We start from the raw sequence: 19,266 nt of genomic DNA on the forward strand, positions 1-19,266 counted from the left end.
AGAAGGGTTATTTTAGAGAAGAAGGATTAGTTGGGGAGGGGGGGGTGGAAATGGGAGAATCAACTTTCTAACAGTTAGAGCTGCCAAAAAATAAAATAAAATAAGATTTTTCAGAAGGTCATAGATCATGAATCCAGAGCTAGAAGTTTTCTTAGGGCTTCTTAAATTTTTTCCACTCACAACCTCTTTTCCCCCCAAGAAATTTGTATGTGATGTGGGCATATAGGTATATAAAATAAGTATAAAAATTAATCATTTGCTGATTATTTACTAATAACAAATGATAATTTGGCAATCCTATATTCAGTTACACAATCCCATATGGGGTCACTGCCCCACAACTTAAGAAGCTTTGATCTAGCCCGTTCCCTTTGCCAAGAGAGGCAAAGTCATTTGCCCAAAGTTATGCAGTTCATAGGCAGCTGAGCTATTTTAGCCCAAATTCTCTGACTCCAAATATCTGTTGCTTTTCCAGCCGCCATGTTGACGTTTTGTCTAAAAGAATAGCTCTCTAATTCTAGGGATTTGAAGCCAAAGCAGTTGGGGAGAGAAAGATCTTTGATCCAAGGTTTAAGAAGAGTAAGTCTTCCTGAGATCTGCTTCTCCAGAGTCAGTCCTGGGTATCTTATTGGGCAATCAACTCTAGTGTTCTTGGAGCAGGATTCTACTGTGAAAAGGAAAGAACAGATGCCCTTCTGAGGGAGAAAAATAGGGATACATGTGGTTTGAGGGTCATGCTTAAATCAAGAGTGAAAGCAACTGGATAGCTCTGAAATATTGTCCAGGGTCCCTCCCAGCGGAGGAGCAGAACAGACGGCAAAAGAAGCCAGTGTCCTTCTGTGGAATGGAAATTGAGTTCACTCCCTGATTCTTGTCTCTCTTTTTACCCTCTCTCTGACCTCCCAGAAAATAATGGGTGAAAAATAGGGTCTTCATGACCCTGGGGTATGAGAAGGGCCAAATTTTGAATTCCTGGTGCCAGTATTTCTTTTCCTCTCCTTTTTTCCAATGTTGTCCTTGAATTGTATAATTCACATGCTGAAGAAACATGGGAGAAAGACTGTTTCTCTATTACTGAAGGGGGGAACTTACATATCTGTTTTCCAAGAATTCATAAGAAATAGGTGATCCAAGAAATGTTTTTACTTTGTATTTTCTCTCTTCTCTCTCCAAGTTCTCATCTTTTTTATGGGTTATTCAGGGCAGTGAGGTGCCACAGTAGAAAAGGTCTGGGACTCATCTTACAGAGTTCAATTCTGGCTTCAGACATGAAGCCGCTATGTGATTCTGGACAAGTCATGTTTAGTCCATTTTCCTCAGTTTCTCATCTATAAAATGAACTACAGAAGGAAATGGCAAACAAGTCCAGTATTTCTGCCAAGAAAATCTCAAATAGGGTCCAGAAGAGTTGGACAGGATAAAAATGACTGAACAAAACCAATTTCCATGCAGATGACTCCCAAAATGTATATCCTGACCCCACCTCTCTGTTGATTACCTGTCCCAAATCACCATCTGCTTCATTTAAATATCCCCCAAGCATCCTAAATCTGATCTAGCCAAATGGAACTTCTGCTCTCTCCACCTATCCCCACTTCTCATTTCTGTTAAGTGCATTACCTTTGTCCTGGCTGGTTCATCTTCTTAAAGTCATTCCCAAGTCTTCCTTCCCCTTTGTTTTTATAGACAAGCAGAATTACTGAATCAAGGCACACAATATCCTTCTCATGTTTCCTTCTCTCATCTCACGCGACCACCATTGCCCTCATCGACTGTTCTTTGGACTGTTCAACAACCTCCCACTTGGTCTCTTTGTCTCCCTACATAATAAATCGTCCATATTTAAACCAAAAATAATCTTCCTGGGACAGATTCTGCTTCAAATAATCAATGATTCCTCTTGTCTCAAGAGAAAAAAGCAAACTTTTCAACTTTGTAACTTTGGACCTCCACAATCTGGCTCCAGCCAACCTTCTCAACATTGATTCACGTCACTCTCCCTGACAGTCTTTCTATAGCTCATCTTGGATGGACCCTCACCTTCCACAATCTTCTTGGATCATTATACAAGAAGACAAGACCACTTAACTCATAACTCCCTCACTTAACAGTTGCAGAAACTGAGTCCTGGAGAAGTGAAATGACTCAAAAACAAGTAGCTGAATTTTTAAAGATAAGTACAAAAGACAGAAGAAAGGACAGTATCACAGGATGGATATGAAAACACAGTATGGTCCTGTAAAAACTGCCGAAACTCACAAAGAGCTGAGAGCAGCAAATAAAGTTAAGGACAATAAAAGGGGAGATGATTTTGTTGTTGTTAGTGGGGGATGTTTGCTGGCTTTTTAGCTATATTGGAGAAAAAAGAATATCTAAAAAGGACCAAGATTACTGTGAGGGAGAATAAAACAATGATAACTCATGTCAGAAAGAAGAAATGCTCAATTTTTATTTTTATTTTTTATCTGCCGAGGAGAATGACCTTTCAAGAGGGCAGGGGGAAAGATAGAGGTCCAGGCAGTAAACATTTTTTCTTAATCTTACATTAATTTCTGGGCATACAAAGTAAAAGCAAAAGCAGCCCTGCCCTCAAAGAGCTTCCATCCCAATCTGGCAATCAGTGTGGATGTTAACTGGATCTATAGCATCATAGAGACAGAGGTAGAAGAAATATTGGATCCTAGGTCAACCCTCAGAGGAGAAAACTGAGGTTCAAGGAGCAGTGTAAGTAAGGTCACTAAAGCTGAACAGGACCTCAGAAGCACTCATCCAACCCTGTGTTTCACAGGGAAATCAGAGAGACTGAAACATTTTCCTAAGATCACTGAAGTTGTAGATAAGAGCTGAAGAATTCCCAAACTGGCCCCAATCTGGGGCTTTGAACCACCGTTCTTCTCCCCAGATGGGCGTGCTCACATTGGGAAGGAAAGACCCCTCTTCCTCTGAGACGGGAGAAGAAGAGAAGGGGATGGTGAAAACTACGTGGGAGTGTGAGGAGGGGAGAGGAGGAAGCACCCCTGGGAGACGACTTATACAGGATGGACAGGAAAGGATGCTGGACCCTGAGGGCCAACCTTGCTTCCAGCACCAGCTCCAGTTCACATCTCAGCCCTGCCCTTGCTCTATGTGGGACCTTAAAGAAGTCATTCCCTACTCCCAGACTCATTTTGCTCATCTGTAAAGTCAGGGGTCGGACTAAGGTCCTGCTCAGCCATCTATGGTCCCATGAGCCAACGTGCACCTCCAAGGGGAAGGGAGGGATTCTGGGAGGAGAGGCGCGGGATTGGAAGAAGGTTTGGACATATTATAGTGGAATGTGTGCCAGGAAATAAATCACACGGAGGAGAAGCCCTGAGTGGCAAGTCAAGGTCAGACAACCTGGATCTGCAGTGAGCCAGGCCACGTCCCCCAAGTTCTGGGAAGCTGGATGTTCTTCCCATCCTCCCATAATTGGAGATCTCCCTCTTTGTGCCCTTTTAAAGTAAAAACACAGGAGCAGAGAAAAATCATCTTTGTTTACTCAGTGAGGAACTGCTTTTTCCACAGGCCTGACATCCAAGAGAGCCAAGGTCTGCGGAGGAACAGAGTGTTACTGCTCCTCCCCATCCGCCATGGTGGCTTCCAGGCAGGCGTTCCCACTGGCCTGGCTCTGCCCAAGCAAGGAGAATAGAGACTTGGCCCTCCCATGAGGGATGGACTGATGGGAGGGAGGGGAGGCTTCCTGAGGGAATCAGAGGGACCAGACAAAGTAAAAATGGGCAGCCCCAGAGCCAGGAGACTTCCCCTCTTGGTGACTCAGTTTCCTTATCTATAAAATGATGGATTCATTGGCTCCCTGTGATTCAATCAGCTCTGATATTTCCTGTTCTAAACTCCCTCCCACTCTGATGTCCCCTGTTAGAAGATTTCTCCCAGCCCTGACATCCCCTGTTCCAAGGCCTCTCCCAGCCTGACCTTCAGTGGGACGGGGTGACTGAGTCAGGGAGCCCACCCCACGGCTCTGCCCTCCACTGTCCCTCCTGCCTCTGACGTTCTGAGAGGCGACGTCCGCGGACAGATGCCCACATCGGATCTCTCTCGAGGGAGGGGGGGTTCGGTTTTACGCCGGGCTTTCCATTGCTCCCCTGGGTTTCACTTCCCCCATCTCCTACTGCCTTCCAGAGCTAATTTATGCCTCACAAGCCTGGGTGAATCTGTTCAGGACACAGAGACCCCTTCCTTTCCTCCCCAGGACAAAAGCAGCTTTAATCCTGGTTAACAAAGCTTATTCTGCAGCCTTCCTGTATTTCATCTTTGAAAAGGATTCCAAACTCAAGGCCAGCCCAAGGGGAGATGGGTGAGAAAAGTTTCCCAAGCTTCAGAACTAATCTCTTGGAAGCAGATGACCCTCTGTGTTCCCTTGGCTCTCACACATGGCAGGAGGCCATCCAGATCTGCTCCAGCAACATGGCTAGGGTTCCCAGGTGGGCACCCGGCCACTCCGGCCCACAAGGCAGGGTTACTGTGGGCTGTCCAGAGCTCCTTTGGCCATTTAAGTTCCCCACTGGGCCCCTACCCAGGAAAATTAGCTGAATCCCTACCTTGTCAAGCAGAGTTATACAGGAGTAATATCACTAAGCCTACCACAGGGCATCTCTACTTAAACCTGACTCTGCTGCCGGGAAACTTTGTGATCTTGATCAAGTCCCTTCCCCATGCTGGGCCCCATCTCTGAAAGGCAAAGATCCTTCCCCAAAGGAAAAGATTTTGGCCTTTTTTATTAGCATTTTCATTGCTGAACATCTTGAGGCTAACCACAGGGCCACCCTGCCTCAGAATTCCAGGTCCCAACATTAATGCTGAAAAAGAAATGTGTCATGTTAGAAAGGTCTGTGTGGTGGGTTGAGACAGGGCTGCAGTAATCACAGGGATGACAACAAGAATAATAAAGTTTTTTGGATCAGGAAAAATGATCCTGACAAAAGGAATGGGCAGTGGTTGCCTTTGTTTAAAGGACTTCAAATGGAGGCTGGGCAATCACTCTGGAGCATCTGTGACACAGCAGATGAGTCTCGGTGCTGGAGGCAAGAACTCATCTTTCTGAGTTCAAACCCAGTCTCAGACACTTACTGGCTGTGTGACCCTAAGCAAGTCACTTCACCTTGTTTGCCTCAGATGAGGAAACTGAGGCAAACAAGGTGAAGTAACTTGCTGTAAAATGAATCAGAAAAGGAAATGGCAAATCTTTTCAGTATAAAGTCAGGAAAGAAGGAAGGAAGGAAGAAATGGAAGGAGAAAAGGAAGGAATGGAAGGAGAGAGAGGGAAGGAATGGAGGGAGGAAGGGAAGGAGAGAGGGAGGGAGGAAGGGAAGGAGGAAAAAAAGAAGGGAGGAAGAAAGGAAGGAAGAAAGGAAGGAAGGAAGGAAGGAAGGAAGGAAGGAAGGAAGAAAGGAAGGAAGGAAGGAAGGAAGGAAGGAAGAAAAGGGAAGGAGGAAGGGAGGGAGGAAGGAGGGAAGGAAGGAAGGGAAGAAGGGAGAGAGGGAGAGAGGGAGGGAGGAAAAGCGAGAAGAAGGGAGGGAGCAAGGGAAGGTGTATCTTATTTTTGCTGCTTTTCAAACCAGTTCTCCTTCCATATCACTGCCTTTCTCCTAGAGGTCATATCACATTAATAGCGTCCCCCAGGCCCAGATTGCCTACTTGTTCTCCTCCTGCTTCAACCTGCTCATCTTTATGGACAGAAATTCTCACCATCAGAACCTGGGCATCTCACCAGGTCTGGTCACAGCCTCTGTGACTGTGCGATGGCTTCCCGACTAGCCCCTGGGTGGTGGCGTTTCAAACAGGAATCACAGCCTTCTCCTCCCAAAGGCCATGTCCTGGACCCTCCCCATATAATCCTTCTGTTTCCCATTCTCAGAGAACAGCCCTGGGGCTCTGGCCCATCCCTCCAAACCTGCATTTCACAGGCCCCGTTTCTGCCCAAGCCTTGGAGCAGATTGCTGAGGGAAGGCTCTGCTCCCAAGGACTCGGGTGACTCTTACCAGAGTGCGGAGCAAGGCTTCAGTCCACCAGCCACGTGTGATCCACCCTCCTTTTATTCCTTCCCAACAACACAGCCAGGAGCCCTGTGGGACTGGGCCAAACCTCATCAACAACAAGAGGTTTGGGGAATCAGATAGGGTCATGTTGTACACATGAGTGTGGGCCAAATTATCCCACAGACAAGATGCTTGAACGAGATCCTTAAACACTGTCTCCCACCCAGAACAGTTACTCTCCTCATCTTTAGGAGATGAAGTGGTTTTCTCTCTTCCAGGTCCAGTTCCAATGCCACATTTTCCATAAAACCAAGGGCAGAGGTCCCAGACAGAAGAGACCTTACATAAATGGGAAACTGAGGCAAGGAAAGACTAAGATTCCACTAGCAGTGAGTATCTGACACAGGATTTAATTCAAGCCTCCCCAGTTCCAAATCTAACACTCCTTGATCTACGACATCCCTGACCACCCCATCTTAAAGCAATCCATTCCTATGTTTTTGACTGTTGAGAAGGTGAGCTCCCTGAGGGTGTCCCCAGTGCTTGGCTCAACACTTGGCACAAAGTAAGTGCTTAATAGACACGTGCTGTCAGCTCTCACATCGATTACCGGCTCTGAGATCGTCACTCAAGAAATCGGTATGGAGAATGCAGTTGTACACCAGGAAGTCGTCATTCTTTAATTTAAGGAATATCCATTAGTGTCTACTGCAGTAGAACTCTGTTCTAAGATGAAATATAGGACTGGCCCCTATTCATTTTGCAGATAAAGAAACTAAGGTTCAGAGATGTCCACAAGATCACATAGCAAGTAAGTCATGGAAGCTAGTACTCAAGCATTAGTTTCCAGAAGATCTTTCTCATCTCGGTCTTTCAAAGGTGACCCTCTTAAAGGCTCTGGCTCAGCACTTTCCCATTTAGAAAACTTTCCCTTTGGGCTGAATTTCTAGGAAGGGAAGATTAAGTTTCCAAGAGAGAGTTTATTCCTAATGGTAGAGAGGATGGAACATGGAGCTTTAAGTCTATCTAGCTTGGATACTTGTACTAGGAAATTAATGCTTGGGTACTAGCTTCCCCCCTTCCTCTCTCTCCTTCCCTCTCTCTTTCTCTCTCCCTCCATCTGTCTGTCTCTCTGTCTCTCCTTTCTTCTCTCTCTCTCTCTCTGTATCTCTCTCTCTCTCTCTCTCTCTCTCTCTCTCTCTCTGTGTGTGTGTGTGTGTGTGTGTGTGTGTGTGTATGTATGTGTGCGTGTGTGTGTTTCTCTTCTTTCTCTTTCTCTTTTCCCTTTCCCTCCTTTCTCTCTTCTTCCCTCCCTTTTCTTCTTTCCCGGTGTTTTCTGGGCCTATATATTAGAACAACATATGCATATGTTGGGAAGAGGGGACAGAGATGGGGGAGGCTGGTGCCTGGACTCAAGTTCTATTAATAATCTTTGATTTCGGACACCCCCACCTAGTCTCATATTCTAAAGAGAAGCCAACACAAATCCCTTCAACCAAGCTCATTAAACATAAACATTGTCTAGATTCCCCACTATACTCCTCCCTTGCCTCTTCCCAGAGAGTTCCTGCATATAACTAAAAATATTTTCAAAGGGGGAAAGAAAATAAAAGTAGCAGGAGGGATCACTTTAAAAAAATAACACATCAGATGAAAAGTTGACCTTAAATGTCACACTCCACACTTGTGGATTCCCACCTTTGCAAAGAAGCAGAGAGACAGAGAGAGAGACATGATTTCTCATTTCTTTTCTGGAAGTCAGGCTTCTTCAGAATTTCAAAATTTTATTTTCTACTGTTTTGTTTCTATTCTTTTCATTTTTATTGTTGCCATCATGGTGTTTTCCTGGCTCTCCTTTCTTCACTTTGCATCAGTGAATGTGTCTTTCTGTATTTTTCTGTAGTCACCATGCTCCAAGTCTGGAACTCTGCCCACTGTGCCACCTTGCTGCTTTTTACAGCACATTTATCGGCATACCATTACATCTGTGCGCTGCAATTTGAGGACCCTATCTATGTTTTTCCCTCTGCCTTTTCTCTCTGACTTCTCCCCAACCCTTCACCCCCTCCTTTTTACCTCCCAGGTTTCATTGCTCTCTCCTGACTTACAATTACAGACCCGGGTCACCCACCACCTGTCACTGGGAGCTCAGAAACTCTTTCAAATCCATCTGACAGATTTCTATTTAGACATTCCTCCCTTCAGTAGATAAAGCAGACACTTGTTCCATGTCAGCAGCAGGTATGAAGTTTACCCAGAATGTCAAAAAGAAAAGAAAAATGGAAGTGATTCAAGGTGCTGGGTTTCAGCTCTTTCCTCCCAGAGTATTTTATACCTGACTTCCCACAGAATCCACCATGGGGATGCTTCTTCTGCAACAATCCCGTGCATCCTTCCTCCTCTGGGTCAGGGCTGAAAGGTCAAACATGGCAAAAGTTTACATCCCCAACAGGCCCATAAATCAGCAGCCTTGGCCCATCCATCGTACATGTTGTCTGTATGCCATCACTGAGGCCAAAGGTGAGCCTTAACAGAAAGGATGAGCAGGATGGCATGATGGGATGAGAGAGGGAAAAACCCCAAACTGAGAATCAGGAGAACAGGCCTCCCATCTCAGCTCCATTTCTCACTCACTGTGATCTTGTGCAGTTTATTCCCCTGTCAATTCAGGGTGGTGGATCACCAATTCATCAAAATTTTGGAATTAGCAGGAAGTGTAGAAGGCTTTTAAGTGGACCTCCCACCCAATGAAGGAATTTCTTCTGTGATAAGTTACCAGCTAGTTTCTGGTTCATCAACAAGCATTTATTAAGTTCCTACTGAATGCCAGGCATTGTGTTAAACACTGGGGATACAAAGAAAGGTAAAAAAGATGGATCTGCCATCAAGGAGTTCATAGAACTATCAGGAAATAAATATAAATAAATAAATAGATAGATAGATATTAAAAATTTTTAAAAAGGACTATGGGAGAGACAGCATTCAAACAGCTATGTACATTCAAAATACTATGACACAATTACTAATATGGAAATGTTTTACATGATTGCCCATGAATAACCTATATCAGATTGCTTACCATGTCAAGAAGGAAGAAGGGAAAGGAGGGAAAAAGGGAAAAAACTTGGAACTCAAAAATTAAAAGTTATAAAACTTTTGTAAATACTTTTTAAAAAGGTTTAATAGGTAATTGGAAATACATGCATGCACACACATACACACACAATGTAAATAAAAGGTAATCTCAGTAGGAAGACTTATATACCTCTGTGAAAAGAATTCACTGCCTTAAAAGATCCCAATTCTATCATACCCAAAATCAACTATTATTCTTCAATTTTGTATTAACTGAAAATCTGATACACATACTATTTGCATAAACATACTGATAGTTGTTTTTAATTTTTTTATTAAAGCTTTTTATTTTCAAAACATATGGATGGATAATTTTTCAACATTAACCCTTGCAAAACCATGTGTTTCAATTTTCATCCCTTTCTCCCTTCCCCTGGATGGCAAATTATCCAATATGTGTTAAATATGGTATATATACATATATATAATCCAATATATGTATACATATTTATACAAATATCTTGATGCACCAGAAAAATCAGATCAAAAAAGGAAAACAATGAGAAAGAAAATGAAATGCAACCAAACAGCAACTTTAAAAAGAGTGAAAATACTATGTTGTCATCTATACTCAGTTTCCCCAGTCCTCTCCCTGGGTGTAGATGGCTCTCTTCATCATAAGATCATTGTTACTGATTTGAATCATCTCATTGTTGAAAAGAGCCACATCCATTAGAATTGATCATTATATAATCTTGCTATTGCTGTGTACAATGATCTGGTTCTGCTCATTTCACTCAGCATCAGTTCCTATAAGTCTCCATTTCAGAGTTTCAGAGAAATCATCCTGCTAATCGTTTCTTACTGAACACTAATATTCCATACCATTCATAGACCATAACTTATTCATTCATTCTCCAACTCTTGGGCATCCATTCAGTTTCCAATTTCTTGCCATTACAAAAAGGGGTGTCACAAATACTCTTGCACATGTGGGTCCCCTTCCCTCCTTTAGGATCTCTTTTGGATATGAGCTGAGTAGAGACACTTCTGGATCAAAAGGCATGCACATTTTGATAATCCTTTAGGTATAGTTCCAAGTTGTTCTTCAGAATGGTTGGATCAGTTCACATCTCCACCAACAATGTATTAGTGTCCAGTTTTTCTACATATCCTCCAACATTCGTCATTATTTTTTCCTGTCATCTTAGCCAATCTGAGAGGTACATAGTGGGTACCTCAGGGTAGTCTTAATTTGCATTATTCTGATCAATAGTGATTTAGAGCATCTTTTCATATGACTTTTTCATATGACTAGAAATGGTTTTAATTTGTTTATCTGAAAATTATCTGTTCCTATCTTTTGACCATTTATCAAATGGAGAATGGCTTGATTTCTTATAAATTTGAGTCAGTTCTCTATATATTTTGGAAATGAGACTTTATCAAATCTTTGAATATAAATCTATCTTCCCAGTTTATTGTTAAACTTCTAAGCTTGTCTGCATTAGTTTTGTTTGTACAAAATTTTTTTAACTTAAGATAATCAAAATTATCTATTTTGCATTCAATAATGAACTCCAGTTCTTTAGCCACAAAGTCCTTCCTTCCTCACAGATCTGAGAAGTAAACTATCCTTTGTTCTTATGCTTATAATATCACTCTTTATGTCTAAATCATGATCCCATTTTGACCTTATCTTGGTATACAGTTTTAGATATGGATCAATGCCTAGTTTCTGCCATACTAGTTTCCAATTTTCCCAGCAGTTTTTGTCAAATAGCGGATTCTTATCCCAAAAGTTGGGAGTTTAGGGTTTGTCAAACACTAGATTATTATAGCCATTGACTATTTTGTCCTGTTGACCTAACCTATTCCACTGATTGCTCTATTTCTTAGCCAGTTCCAAATGGTTTTGATGACCACTGCTTTATAATGTAGTTTTAGGTCTGATACAGCTAAACCTCCTTCATTTGCATTTTTTTCATTAATTCCCTTGAAATTTTGACCTTTTGTTCTTTCAGATGAACTTTGTTATTATTTTTTCTAGATCAGTAAAATAATTTCTTGGGAATTTGATTGCATAACAATAATTTTGAAACACATAACAGAACCCAACCAGATATAGTACCCAAAGGGTTGTCACTGCAGACTCCTCCAGTCAAATCTCTTTGGGTCAGTTCAATCAACTACTTCTATCTTGCTACATTATCATCCAACCAAATCTCTCTAGTTTGTCTTTCAAGATAACAGGAAAAATATGGTACAGTAGAAACAGTATTTGTCTATAGTTAAGAGTTTTGAGTTCTAATGTGGATTCTGCTACTAACTTTTTGTGTGATCTTTAATAAATCACTTCTTTCTCTGTGCTTTAATTTCCCCATCTGTACATCAAACTGTTTAGATTCAGTGATGTTTCTTTTGAGTTTTCACATCTCATGACTCTTTGTCAGATACCTCACGGAAACTCAAATATATTATGCCTATGGCATCATTGAAGCAGCTAGAGGGCACAACAAAATGTTAAAATCCAGGCTCAGACAAAGTTACTAGCTAGTTAACACTGGGCAATAATTAAATTCTCTCAGTCTCAATTTCTTTTATCTGTGAAGTAGAAATAATAATAGCACTAACTTCATAGGGCTGTGAGGATCAAATGAAATGACATATTTAAAGAGTTTTGCTAATCTTAAAGTATTACAATCTGTTAATTATTATCATTATTATTTTTATTATTATTGTCAACAAGACCCTTGTAGCTAGGGAATAGCAAGGAACTGAAGTCACAGAAAACTGTGGAAGCAGAGGAAACTGAGGAAGGATTCCAACATGTGTGTAGAGCCACCAGATTGGAAGCAAAGGAAACTGGCATCCGGGTAAGTCCAGCTCTGTTTTCTCTCCTCTCTGCCCCCAAGAAATTACTTGAGATTGAAACTACAAAAGCATGGATTACCCTACCTACCAGTGTAGGAGAAATCTGAGACATTTTTGAAGTTTAGCACCTGGGAAAACCACTAAAGGGGAAGGAGTCAGAAAGTGAACAATGGAACAATATAAAAGAAAAAAAAGCTGAAATTATCAAAGATTTCAAGAGGAAGACAACTCAACTAAAAACTTTGAGCATAAACAGATAAATCGAGCCAAAAAAATTATTAACAAAAGGAACGATGGCCCCCAGATCATCTAAACAAGTTCAGACATAGACTTGGGAATAAATCTATGAATTGATATAAAGAAAATCAGTACCTTATGAGGCAGAAGACTTTCCAGAAGAATATGGAATCCCAAAAGGATTTTAATGTAAATAGTCTTTAAAAAGATAGAAAAATTATGAAAGCACAATTCATGGCCTATAATCGTAGAAATAATTGACAGAACAGAAAACTTGAATCCATGGTGGCAAGCTAAACAAAAGAGAGAACAATAACATTCTGGGAATACAAATGAAATGACATGTATAATGCTTTGCAGTCCTTAAAACACTATATAAATGTTAGTTATTTTAAACAGAAGTGGACAATCAGAAGAGAAACAAAGGTAATAACATTCAAAGGAAACATGAGCCCTCTATAGCTAAATATAATGATCTCATATAAGAAAACAAGACAAAAATATAAACTTAATAGTTCAAGAAATAAGAAAATCTTCTAAAACTTCTAGACACAGAAAAAAAATCCAATAAAAAGATTCCAGATAATATTTGGAGGGTATAGGAATGGGAGGGGAGTCTTTTACTGGAAACTCTAAGGCAAGTAGTGGTTAGATTTAATAATTCCAATGATAAACAACAAATTCCTCAAATAATTGGGAGAAAAACCTTCAAATGCAACAAAAAAGAAATTTGAATATCAAAGAACTATTTTTCACTCACCAGAAACTGCTAGAGGGTATGGAAATTGCATCCAAAAGAGCAAAGAATTCAAGATTCAATCCAAGGTGACAAACTCTAAACATCTGAGACTAAACATAAAGTTTCTTAAAAGATGGATATTAAACTTAAAAAGAGACATTGCAAATGTTGATACAAAGAAAATCAGACCCAAATAAATATTCGCTTTGCAAACTCCCAACAATTGAAATACAAGAAAGGCAAACAAACACCACAGTCTAGGAAGGCAGGAGTAACAAAATAAATTACCCTAGGAAAAAAAAATCATAAAAGCGAAAGGCATTATAAGGGCTTGGGTTAGAGTAACAAAATGACAAGAACAACGACAAAACAGAGAGACCATTAAGAGACTTCTTTCTAAAAATATATAAGGAAACAAAAATAAAAACAAAAGATAATAGAGAAAGGTTTAAAAAGATACAATTGTTACTATGCGACTCAGAGTCAAGCCTGTCCAGCCAACCCTCAGAGCATAAAATACCAGGCAATTTACAGCACAGACCAGAGCATGAAACTTTCCCAGAGGACACATAACAGAAACACACAAAGAAACAGGATTCCCTCCCCAGAAGCAAAGAGGCTCCTTTGCTTTTTCTCTTCTTGCTGTCAACACGTTCAGCCCAAGGCTGGGTTTAAGAATTGCCAGCCCAGAAACTTGGGCTCTCCCTGCCCTTATCGGATGCCTGCAAGCAGTCTTAGAGTATGACTGTTGATGACATTATTAAGGGCATTAGCAGGGGTCTGTTTCAGAGCTCTGTTTCAGGGCTCACTCTTCCCTCCCTGTGATAGTAGGTCCCCATTTTATAGATGAGAGACCTGTATAAGAGGAGAAGTGGGTTCCTCAAAGTCACATTTTAAGCTACAGAACCAGGACCTAAACTGAGCTCTCGAGTCCAATTCCAGTTCTTTCTCTATTTTACCGTCTTTGATTTCCTTTCCTGGTCTGTTTCTTCCTCGGTTCAAATGTCTTTTGACTGTGGCTTGGGATCGCAGGCTGAGTGGGCAAAAGCAAATTTCATAAAGAAAAAAAAAATCAGAAAAATCTTTCCTTTTTTTTTTCTTTTTTCCCCAATGAAAACTTGGCAACTTCTTTCTGTCATTTTTAAATTATAATAATTCATTATGAAGGCCAGTCCACAAATAGCATCTGCAGATTTAATTTAAAATTTTGTGCTTAGGAGGACGAAGGAATGTGAAGGAAAACATCACCTCCTTCTGAAGAACAACAGCAACAGGATGAAATAAAAACTAATAATAATTGCTGGCACTTACACGGCATTGCTATCTTCATGGCAACCCTGTGAGACTGAAGTTATTATTATCACATTTTTACAGATAAAGAAACTGAGACTGAGAGAGGCTAAGGGTCACCCAGTTTGTAAATGTCTGAGGCAAGATTTGAACTCAGGTTATCCAGCATTAGTAGCTAATGACATCACTTGCAATCCCAGGAACACAGGTTGTCAAATATCATTTATTCCGATCCCAGTCAAGAGAGAGGAGCTTGTTCCAGGTCACATGATGAGGGAGGAAGAGGGGGAATAAAACAGGCAAGATTCTTCTGACCCTAATTTACTCTACATGCTTTTTGAGAAAAGACTAAATGATCACCTGCCACAGCTGCTATAGAGAAGATTCCTGCAGTAGGTGGGAAGTTGAACCAGATGCCTGCTGAGACCTTTTCCCATTGTGAGAACCTAAAAGCCCATGATTCTATGTGAAAAATAAAATGCCCCTGCGTAAGCCCCTTATCTCCTTCTAATCTGTATGCAAGATGGGTCAAACAGCTGAATGTTGTTTGTCAGACTGAACCAGGTTTCCCCTGAAGGAACACATATGGCTTGATGCCCGGGGAGTATTGTACGGCAAAGCCTGGCTTCTGTCCAGCAAGGTCTCTCCATGGGGGGGAAGAAGCCATGAAATGCTTCACTTTTTTTGGCTGTCAAATCACGCTTAGTCAGCTGGGTATCTGGTTTGTTCTGCTTTGGCGCTCCTCCTTTAAACCTCATAAATAGGCTGGCCATCCTATACGATGGAGACGCTTCTTACATGCTGCTGACAGCTGTCATACCCACTATGCTCGGGACCTGGAGACAGATAAGCAATATCAACACTTTACTTAATTACCAAAAAAAAAGGGCCCAGCAGGAATGTGAAGGGCACCTCCTTTCCCTGGATTAACCCTTCTTACCCCATGAGAACCCTACAGGGAAAGGCTGCCTGAAGCTGGTAAGCCCCACTGTTGGACGTAGCTTGAATGGCCATTAGAAGGAGAGAAGGAGTGAGCACAGGAAGAACTGGCCCTGTACACCCAGGAAGTCCTTCTGTTGATGTCCCAGACTAGCCCAGTCTGTAAGAGCTAGAAGAGACCTCAAGATAGAGCTTCAAGTCCAAGCTGGACACAAGCAGGAATTCCCACTACAATATCCTCAACAAGGAGGCTTCGAGTGTTGGCTGGAATCCTACCTTCTGAATAGGAGTGCCTTCCCTCTTATTTATTCTCTCTCTAGTGGTCTCTCCCATTAAACTGTGAGCTCCTTGAGAGCAGGGATTGCCTTTCCCTTAGCACTATACCTGACACATAGTAGCTACTTAAATCTTTATTGACCGACACAGAGAAGAAGCATGAGAAAGATGGAAGGTACTTTGGGCATCACCTAGGATGCTGTGATCCAGAACAGAGATGGGAAAGCTTGAGGTCACATTGTGTCCTTTCCCCTTCATCCTGAAACACACTATCTGCAATGAAACTGCTATCAATTAAATGAGGAGGACTTTTGGCAATAAAGTAAATGATCATCTGTTGGTAACACACTATGGAAGATAATTGTGAGGAATCTCACTGCATTATAGGAAAGTGCTACTATGGCATCATGGATCCAGAGCTGACCTGAAGTGAGAAAGACCTGAATTCAAATACAGCCCCAGATACTTGCTAACTCTGTGACCCTGGGCAAGTCACTTAGTCCTGTTTGCCTCCATTTCCTCTGTAAAGTAAGGCAAACCACATCAGTATCTTCGCCAAGAAAACCCCAAATGAAAAATGACTGAACTATAAGAAGAGTTGAGACTGGCTAAGAAGCTGGAAAGCTGCGTAATTGAAGTATCCCCTGCAAAAACAGGGAATTTTAGAGGAGTTAAATTTGGGAGGAAAGATAATGAGTTCCTTTGCCTCTTCTGGATCTGAAAACAATCTTGTTGCAGTCACTTTCAACCTGTCCCAAACCCATCTAATGATATGATAATAACAGTAAATAACCCAGCTCCTGGAATTCTCCGTGCAGCCCACCAGGACAATTTGAAGGTTTTATCAAATGCTTCAATGAAATCCAGGGATTTTTCCTATGTAAGCAGTCCTCTGAAACACCTATAGAATCACCCTTTCAAGAAAGAAAACAACCTTAATCTGGTATCACCTGTTCTCGATGAATCAAGGCTAGCTCCTTATGATCATCACACACATCCCTTTCTAAATGACTTTCCCTTGAATAATAAAGGCTGGAGTTGTACTTGGAATTGGAATTAAAATGAAGTTATCAGACTTCACCCTCTTTTTTTTTTCTTTTTTAGCAATTGGCAAATTCTTCTATCTTGTGTCATCTCTTCCATTTTCTAAGATCTTTAAAAAAAAAAAAAAAAAAAAAAAAAAGACCAACAGCAGCCCAGTAATGGCAATCTCCCACAGAAATGGAATTCATCTAGCCCAGGTGATCTAAGGGAAGTCAGGTGATCTCTTATTTTCTCCTCAGTCATCTTGGGTTTCAAATTACAACAAAACATTTTTGTTCAACCCTTCTCAGTCCAAAGACCATTCCTCTTGGCAGAGCAAACAGAAGCAAAAAGAGAATTCAATATTTCTGTCTTCTCTGGTATCTCTCATTAATGTCTCATCTACCTCCCCTCAGAAGCCATTGATTGATTCTCTGCTTTTCCCCCCAAAAAACAAAACAAAACAAAAAACCTTTAAAAGAGGCCCTTTTATAGTCCTTGTCGTTTATGGACAGTCAGGTCATTGTATGTCACAACTTTTGCATCCTGCCTAAATATAGAAATAAACATAGAAATAGGGATAGGCACTGGACCTGAGATTTCATTGACTTAGAGAACTCCCAGATGAGGAAACTCTCTCTACCAGAATAGATGAGTACCTTTTCTGCAACTTAGATCCCTAGAGAGGCCTTGAACAATGACTGTTCATGTGACTTATCTAGGCTCAAATAGTCTGCTTGTGACAGAGACAGGACTTGAATCCAGATCCTCTTGGTTCTGAAACCAGTTTTCTATATATTATGTCATCCTGACCCTCAGTTTTCATATATATATATATATATATATATATATATATATATATATATATATACATACATATATATATAATAGACACACATATATGTGTACATGTAAATATATTTATATATAGACACACATACACCTCTCACATCCCAGTTTCTGTAATCAATTATAGAACTAGATACTTCTATCAAATATATCATTAAGGAAGTCACTAAGTGAGAACAAGTCTTTAAATAAATTGGGAAGAGCAAAGTCCTTTGATTGGATGATGTCAGAAAACTTACTGAGGATTTTTTTAATCGGGCAGACTCCTGAGTGTACATGCATGTTTGTGTGTGCGCACGTATTTATGCCTACATGTATTAAGCATATATCATATATGCTTACATATATTAAATATGTGTACAAATAAATACCTATATGTACACGACACATACATGTGTGTGAGTGTGCATAGGAAGGAGAAAAAACAAGCCATAAAAAGAGTTTCCATCTCCTTTCCACTCTCCCTCTTGCCCTAGACAATTGTATGAATTCAGGAGATCCACCAGAAGTATCAGAGAGGTCCCCGCCAGCAACAGGAGCCCGCAGCAATGTCCACAGAGCACGAATGGCAGTGTCTACATTAAGAGCTGCAATTCACAATGAACACAGGCAATTTCAGGATTTTTTGAAGGATGAATTTCCCAGTAAGGGAAATCAAGAAATCTGTTAAGTATAAAGCAAGGAAAGTGCTCCAAACTTTGCCTGAATAATTAAACTCGCTTTTTACCATGCCAGAGATCTCTCACTTCACATTTTCATCTATGACTTCCTTTCTTCCAGGTGGTCTATAGGATGCTCCAATGCTAATATAACTCTAATTTCTTCCTTTATTGATCATCACCCAATTCTGTAAGGTGGACAGTGATAGAGCTAAAATCCTTTTTGGTTTTCCTCCAATTGGTACGTTTCCTTCGTAAGCAATAACATTTTATTTTTAATCTGCTGTGTTTTGTTTGAATAGGTTCTACCCTTTCAGGATCCTGGATCACGTCCTACCATGTGCCAATGACACTTGGGAAATCCAGTCACATTCATGCAGGAGTACTTGAGGCCCCAGGTTTGACTGCCGGCTCCTCTCTTGAATTTTGTCTGCTATGGATTTATGTGATTGTCTTGTTATTTACCAGGCAGCAAACATTGATTAAGTCCCTCCTATAACCAGCCCCTGATGGTCTTCTTCCATTGGAGTTTCTCCCTGGGATCTCCAGCTTGATAGATAACCACAGGCCGTTTTCTCCTTCCCTCTTCTTTTTCACTCCCAACCCTGCCTCCTCTTTTAACACAGGAGTTCTAGGGACCCTGCCAAACCTTGAAGCCCACCCTCACCCAGTCTAGAACTCTTTCCCTCACACAAGCTGCATTCAGGCAGGTTCTGAAATAGATATCCCCTGAACACCTGAACAAACCTGAGCCCCCTGTCCCAGCCCCTTTATAGGGAAAGTTAGCCTTCCCATCAAGCTTCCACTGACAGTAGCCTTCCTACTCTCTCTGTTCCCCACTGTTGAAAGCCTCAGCTTCCCTGCGGGGTCCTGAAATTGAACAGACCCCCCCCTCATGCTCAATCTCTCCAGCTCCTGGAGACTCCCAGGGCTAGAGCCTCGTGACCAGCTCGCCCAAAGATAATTACGGGGAACGAGGCAGTTAGCTTGTTAGATTAGATCCGTCAACGAGTTGTTTATTTCTACAAAGATTTCTGGTGACCTGGAGAGAGAACAGAACAGCCAACACCATTTCTGACGTGTCTTCAGGTGGAGTAATGATCCAGACTGCAAGGGCTGATAAAAACCTTCTCCTCCTCACCAATTAGTGCAAATATGGCTGCTCCTCCAAGCCATCCAACTTCCCTGGCCCTCAGTTTCTTCATCTGTAAAAGGAGAGAATTGGGCTCAAGGGCCTATGGGGTTCCTTCCATCTCTGGGCCCAAGATTCTATGACATTGAACCATTA

This window comes from Sarcophilus harrisii, chromosome 4 (genome assembly GCF_902635505.1).
Source record: "Sarcophilus harrisii chromosome 4, mSarHar1.11, whole genome shotgun sequence".
NCBI classification, from domain to species: Eukaryota; Metazoa; Chordata; class Mammalia; order Dasyuromorphia; family Dasyuridae; genus Sarcophilus; species Sarcophilus harrisii.